Here is a 7890-nt window from a genome sequence, read left to right on the forward strand (position 1 = left end):
TGTTGGCAGAGACATAGGGACCAGTGGAGAGCCTCCTGGCACAGCTCACGGAATGAAGGAAGCACGTGCTCCCCAATCCAGACATCCCACGTCTGGGTCAGTGTTCCCAACAAAATTCTCACCTGGGTCCATGAAGAGACGCATGGAAGGATGCTCACCCACTTTGGTTGTGGTGAGAGGGTAGTGGTGGTGGAGGTGGCAGGGGTTGGGGGTGGGTGGAGGAATGTCCATCACTGAGAGAATGTGCAGGGAAGAGTCAGTGGTTGGCATCATGGAGCATATGAAGCCCTTTCAAGCCACAGACAACATGTAACATGGACCTTCAAAACAGATGAGTGAGAAAAATAAACAGATGGGACAGTACCGTGTACAGACGCCACAAATACATTCACACAAGAAACAACACAGCGTTTGCAAAAACAGGTATAAACAAAAAGATGCACGTTAGGAGGGTTGCCTGTAGAGGGTGGGGGGCTGTGGGAGTGAGGAATGGGGATAAGAGAAAAGAACAAAATGAAACAAGGTGGGTTGGAAGAGGCACTCGAGTGTTCATCTGCAGGAGGCCTTGGTTTTAGGCCAGGTGGCTTTCTTCTTAAAGGGCCCAGGCGGGTAGAAGGTGTGCAGGGTTGGCCTCACTTGTGAGTGCTGACCTCAGTGGGCTTGCTGCTGCTGCCTCCCAGGTCAGATCCCTGAGGCACCTCTTTGATCCTGGACGTGATGCTCCGAGGACCACCGTGACCTGCCTTAATGCTCACATTCTCCATCACAGTACTTTCCTACATGGCTGCTATTCTCATTGTGATACCCTTAAAAAAAAGTATTTATTTAGCAGCATCAGGTCTTCGTGGCAGCACACAGGATCTTCCCTGTGGCGTTTGGGGTCATTCATTGCCGCATGCGAGCTTCTCTCTCGTTGCCGCGTGCGGGCTTCTCTCTCGTTGCCGCATGCGGGCTTCTCTCTCGTTGCGGTGTGCGGGCTTAGTTGCCTTGCAGAAACGTGTGATCTTAGTTCCCCAAGTGAAAGTGAAAGTGTTGGTCGCTCAGTCGTGTCCGACTCTGCAACCCAATAGACTGGAGCCCGCTAGGCTCCTCTGTCCATGGACTCCTCCAGGAAAGAATACTGGAGACTGGAGTGGGTTGCCATTCCCTTCTGCAGGGGATCTTCCCGACCCAGGGATTGAACCCAAGTCTCCGGTATCTCAGGCTACCATCTCACCTACAACCAGGGATCAAACCTGCATACCCTGCATTGGAAGGCAGATTCTCAACCACTGGACTGCCAGGGGAGTCCCCCCTGTTGTGATGCCTTTTTAATAAATACTCTACATACCCCAACGTGGAGTTGTTAGTTTTCATTGGCCATCAGAAAGTCAATGGCCTTGGATGACCACCAAGGAAAGAAAAGCGTGCAGCCCCCCTTGGTCACTGTCAGGAGAGGCAAATGAATTCACTAGAAAAACCCTTCCAAAATTTATGAATAGATACATCTGGGCAAAGCTTAGCTGGATTTCTAAGACAGATTACTTCCTCATGAGTCCTTCCTGATGATCTTGTCCTTAAGATGGAATTGATGCTCTCAGCCCATGGGGACTGTTGTCCTCCATTTCAGCTCCTGGCACTGTGTTTCTGGAACCTTCTTGCCCTTAGAGTAAGCCTGGAGGCTACAAGGAACAGGATACGTCAAGGCTTTGAAAATCCTTTGATGATCTTTGATCACCCCGAGGAGCTCAGGAACTTCAGCTGTGTTTGCTGCCCCCGGGGTGGGGCTCCCTCTCCCCTTGTTATTGGCTCGATGGATATTTAGAACCAGTTTAATGAGCACTGATGCCTGATTTTCCAAGAATTGCCTTGTAGGGGGAGAAATCTGGGCCAGGTTAGTGTGGCAACATGCAAATTCGAAGAGGCCACCAGGGAACTTATTAAATTTAAGTCTGACTCTAAACTTTTCATTGCCTGGAGAAAAAGATATTATCACTTATCCTGAGTGTTCCTGACTTGGGCTGCAGACTCAGAAGGAGGAAGCATTACTTGTCCCAGTTACTGAGATTCTGGAGCCGTTTACCTGTCCAGGAGTGGGGGGTGAGGTCATGGAATCCCAGCTTCCAGAGAAACAGGGCAGGTTTCCTGTTGCCAGCTTTATAAACCAAAGTCAGCCCTCCTGAACGATGACGATGCCTGGCCCAGTTCTGAGGAAGTGCCGACGGTGTCAATTTTTGACATTTGATCTTGGCCAATCGATTAAGTCCGTTCCAGCTGGAATTAGGATGAAAGGCTCCTGCTTTCACCCAGGCTCCCTCCTGGATGCTCTCCTGGTTTGTGCCCAGTTGGCATTCTGACACCCGTTGGGTGTGAGAACAACTTTTGCAGGCACAAGCCATGTCTCCTAAGCGATGGGGGCAAGTGTATTGAAATCTGAGTCAGAAGACCTGGATTAAAAACAAAAATAGTTCAGCCATAAAAAGGAATGAAAGAATGCCATTTACAGCAACATGGATGGACTTAGAGATTGTCCTACTAAATGAAGTAAGTCAGAAAGAGAAAGACAAATATCATACGATATCACTTATACAGGAAATCTGAAATATGACACAAATGAACTTATCTATGAAACAGAAACAGACGCACAGACACAGAGAACAGGCTTGTGGTCACCAAGGGGGAGGAGAGTGAGGAGGGATGGATTGAGAGTTGGGGATTAGCAGATGCTAACTATTATATGTAGGATGGATAAACAAGGTCCTACTGTGTAGCACAGGGAACTATATCCAATATCCTGGGATAAATCATAATGGAAAAGAATACAAAGAATGTATGTGTTTGTATAACTGAGTCACTTTGCTGTACAGCAGAAATTAGCACAGCATTATAAATCAACTAGCTTCAATAAAAAAGTAAATTTAAAAGTTAAAAAAAAAACCCCTTTATTTATATATAACAAAGGCTCTCATTTTATTTGGATAGTTCAATGGGTTTTGACAAATAACACAAATCCCAAATGGCCATCAAAGTCCAGTATAAACGTTTCTATCCAAAGACTTCCCTCAAGATCTTTTGTAGTCAACCCCCACTCCCACCCCTTGCCAGCAAGCATCGCAGTGTGCTTTCTGCCACTGTGAATTAGTTTTGCCTTTTGTAGAATGTCATCTAAATGGAATAATTCCTAATACACTCTTTTGTGTTTGGAGAAGACCCCCGGTCTCACAATCAGACAACTCCATGACCCTTGGTAGGATACAATTTCCGTCTTCATCCCAGTTTCCTTCTCTGTACAATAAGGATAATAACTTAGAACGTCAGTCGATCAAGTGTGCTGGTGCTGGGGCTCTAGAAAGGTTCCAGGTCAGGAGCTCCTCAGAGATCAGGGCTCTCTGCTCGTTTCAGCAAGACTGTGTCCCAGAAGGCTTCCTTGCGCCCCGTCCCTGCACACCTATCCTAGCCTCCCTGGTTCTGTGATCAGCAGGTCCCCACACCCTCATCAAGGAGGACTCCTTTTATTTAAATAAGAGAGGTTCAAAGACACCCCAGGAAAGAAAGGGATGTAGCGATGAGGATCCCCCAGATGGGCAGAGGTGGCCAGAGACTGGGCGGAGGGGAGAGATGAGTGTGGGAGGCATCAACGGAGGCCTGGAGTAGGGCCTTACTGACTCTGGGGCTCAGGACCTTGGGGCTTCTCGAGGGGAGCAAGTGTGAGCAGGAGACGTGTGGGGCTGCCGGACACTCAGGTGAGTGGTGCATCGGGGACACACCCACCCTGCAGGGCACACATAGTCACCCCTCTCACACCTACACCCTCATGTGTATTAATGTCTCCTTTGGATGAGGCCGTGGGAGATAATGGTATCGAGCACATCCAAATCCTTGCTCCCTGGAGCTCATGTGCTGGAAGATAATTGCACATTCAGGCTGCTCCCCCTCCTTAGCCAGAGATGCAGAGGCTCCTCAATGTGGCCCTGCTGCTAAGTTGCTTCAGTCGTGTCCGACTCTGTACAACCCCATAGACGGCAGCCCACCAGGCTCCCCCATCCCTGGGATTCTCCAGGCAAGAACACTGGAGTGGGTTGCCATTTCCTTCTCCAATGCATGAAAGTGAAAAGCCAAAGTGAAATTGCTCAGTCGTGTCTGACTCCTAGCGACACCATGGACTGCAGCCTACTGGGCTCCTCCGTCCATGGGATTTTCCAGGCAAGAGTACTGGAGTGGGGTGCCATTGTGGCCCTGAGTTCCATCCAACAGAGTCGGTCCTGTTAATCCACTCAGCATCTGTTGCCACAGGATGAGGCTGTGCTGCCCCCTGCTGGCCACATGCCCGCAGTGCCAGCTCAGGCTGGAAGGTTCCAGCTTTGCCGCCGGCTGAGGTGGAAGAGGAACCCTGCTTTTGGTACCTGGCTTCCGTCACCTGGGCAGAGCAAACATGGAGGGGCAGGACAGTGTGAAGAACCCTGCCCCAGTGCCCCGATCTCCTTGTCGCTTCCTGCATGCCCTTTTCTTCCCTATAAGTTCCTGGATTTGAAAAGTGAGAGTTGAACCAACTCACGATGTTTTTCTGAGCCGTCTCCAGCACGGCTTCCCACGGCACCACCCTAATGCCCCCTAGCTGTGTAGCTGCTCCAGGGGATTCCTTCTCAGCCTTCCTCCCTCCAGCAGGAATGGAGGGACCCATTTCCCAAATATGAGGATGGAATCTATCTGACACCTAAGAAGGCCAACTACTTGAGGCCAGAATGCGGGAGACGACGACCAGTAGGCACAGGGGGAACCCAGCCTCAGCCCTCGCAGCCAGGGCCAGGATGACCGTGAAGACACCGTCTTGGAAGCGGATCTTCCAGCCTCAAGCCCCTTTTGAATCACCCTCACCTGAGGCCCAGATAGCAGAGACAACACATTGCTTCTGTGCCCTGTCCAAATTCCTGACCCACAGAGTCTGTGGACATGATAAAGAGGTAGTTTCATGCCACCAAGTTTTGGGGTGATGGTTATGCAGCTCCCAGAGCACCATGATAATCATTCAATTAGACCCAGGCTGCGGTGGCCTAAATGAGCTTCTGGAGCTGGGACCCACCTTGGTAAGGCTGTTTCTTTGGGAGACCGGGTCCGCTTCTGGCCAAGCGGCCTGGAGCTCCGGGCGCCTCCATCCCCTGAGATCCCTAAGGGGCTGGTGACCCTGAGCTGGTCAGCTCCTTGTCCCCCCAGATTGGGTCTGTTTGATCCGTGTTTCATTCGAACAGGAAAGCAAGGTTTTGTGTGACCACCATTTCATCTGAAGGGTCTTACATGGGAGTGACACACAGAGACCTGGGATTACAGAAAGAGTCACGCACGTGGGGTGGGAGTGGACCCGAGGGAAGGCAGGGACACCGCCGAGTTCGAGGTTGCAGGGACATTGCCCCTTTCTTCCTTGCAAGGAGGAACTGAGGCTCAAGGGCCAGGGGCCATGGCCAAGGTGGATGCATGTTGTGCTGGATCCCTGTCCCCCCTGGGCTTGCTTGTGTCCTCGGCGGGCAGCGGGCCAGCCTGCGGACCCGCGGGATCTGCGCGGGGGGAGGCCAGTTCCAGCCTCGAGTCTTGGCCCGTGTTGCACAGCTGAGTGTTCCTAGCACGCCCGCAGCGCCGGAGGAGGCGGTGGGACGCTAGGGCCGGTGCTGCGCGCGGCGGCCGGTAGGGGGCGCAGGCGCCCCGCGTTTGCGCGGCCCGAACTCTGCAGTCTCGGTCCAGGGTCCTGAGATCGCGAGGGGCCACGGTTCCTGCCGGGGCCCCGTCGCCCCCTCTCGTCACCTGCCCAGTGGATACGCTCCCCGCTGCGTGTCCGTGACCCGCCAGGTCCTTGAATCTTGAGCACCTCCCAGAGGAAGACATGACTGTCCCCAGTTGACAGCTGGTGATACTACAAACAGCTGAAATCGAATAATAACCCCTTAACCTTTATGGAGTTCTAATCATTGACCTGGTCTGCCAGGATCCTTCAGAGGGGAGCTGGGGCAGACAGAGGAAGGTGAAAAGCCAGCTCTGGGGAGGTGGCTGCCCTTGGAGCCCCCTGCCCCACCGTCGGGCTCCTTGCAAATCTGAGGACCTGTAAGGGGAGCAGGTGGGCCAGGTGGGCGGTAGTAAAATCTTAGGAGCCAATGGGATGTGTAGCCCCCTCACTGGGCACCCCGTATCTGCATTTTTGCTTCTGTGGCCATACTTCCTCTGCAGCCTAAAGTGGCTGGAGTGCGTGGTTAGTGGCCAGGAGCATTGTGGCACTCACCAGGGTCATGATGCTCAGAGCCGCAGCCTGACCACAGAGTGGTGCCTATCTGTGCCAGGGGCATGAGGTCGAGGCCATGGCCACAGCCAAGGGCTCGAGGGGCCTGACTCCAACCCAGTCTGGACTGAAGATGAGCCAGTGAGCAGTACTGGCCGGGGAGGCAGCTGTGGCAGGAGTCAGTATGGCAGGTGGTTAAAAACTTGGACTTGGAGCTGCAGTGCTGAGGTGCATGACCGGCTATCACCACCTCCCAGCTGTGGGTCTTGGGCAGGAGGCTGAGCCCCTTGCTTTCAAAAGAAGGTAATAATAGACTACCTCTGTATAATTCATGCCTTTTTGTGTGTATATTTTATGATGCTTTGGCATCTTGGTATCTTGCAGCCCAGGAAGGCTCTGCCTCTCCCAGGGCAAGGAAATTCCCAGCAAACAACTAACCAGAGTGTGCCTTTCACCTGCAAACACATCCATCCAGAACTGATACCCCAGCCATCTCCTTTTTTCTAACTTGCAAACCAAGCTGATATTTGCCCTGCCCTCCATCACCTGCGGGCCAGGCACAGGTGCAGCTAGTGACAAGCCCGGTAGCCCACGTTCTTAGTCACTTAGTTGGGTCCAACTCTTTGTGACCCCATGGATTATAGCCCGCCAGGCTCCCTCTTTCCATGGGATTTTCCAGGCAAGAATACTGGAGTGGGTTGCCATTCCCTCCTCCAGGGGATCTTCCCGACCCAAGGATTGAGCCTGGGTTGATCTGCATTGGAGGTGGATACTTTACCATCCGAGACAGTAGGGAAGCCCCCAGTAGCCTGGAGCCCACTTAATTATTCAAACCAGCCAATCCCAAACAGCTTACCTTGTCTCACCCATCACTTCCTGTGCAAAGCACAGTGAAGGCTCTGGTCCTCGCTCTCCCCTCCCTGCTCCTGCCTCCCGACTGACTCTGGTGCTTCCCACCATGGTCCTATGTGGTGGGTCATGCCACCTCCTCTCGGAAACTGTGATTAGTAAACTCTTCTTTCAAGACATTGTCTCCGTGTCTGTCAAGCTACCATACCAGATTACAACAAAATCCCGGGTACATGTTAAAACAACCACATAAGATTGGCCGGGATGAAACGACTTAACTTTTCTAAAATGCTTACGACAGTTCCCGACACACCTGGATGCTAAGCCAGGAGGCGCTATTATTATTACACTACTCTGCCCTGTTTGCACCAGCTGCCACCCTCTGGGCGCTGGTGCAGCACGAGGTACAGGCAGCGCCAGGCACCTGGTCACAGGTCACCCAGGTGTTCCCTTCCCTTGGCAGGGGTGCCGAGCACCCGAAGCTAACAGTGAGAGCCAGGTGAGGATGGAGGCTTCTTGGGGCCAGAAGAGGGGTCCCACCTCTGCCATTTGGCTGCAGGGGCTAAATCCCTAATCAAGCTCTCCAGCAACCCCCTCCCCATAACCTTGAGACCCCCAGTTCAGGTGGAAAAATCCCCCTTGATAATTACCCCCAATGATAATATCTCAATCATAGTGCAGTGAGCCGGCGGGCACTTTGCTGGCATCTTGTATCAGCCATTCTCAAACATTTCGGCCTCAACAGCTCTTCACACTCTTAAAAACTACTGAGGATCTCAGTGCTCTTGTTAATGTGGGCC

Source organism: Bubalus kerabau, chromosome 13, assembly GCF_029407905.1.
Source record: "Bubalus kerabau isolate K-KA32 ecotype Philippines breed swamp buffalo chromosome 13, PCC_UOA_SB_1v2, whole genome shotgun sequence".
Classification (NCBI taxonomy): Eukaryota; Metazoa; Chordata; class Mammalia; order Artiodactyla; family Bovidae; genus Bubalus; species Bubalus kerabau.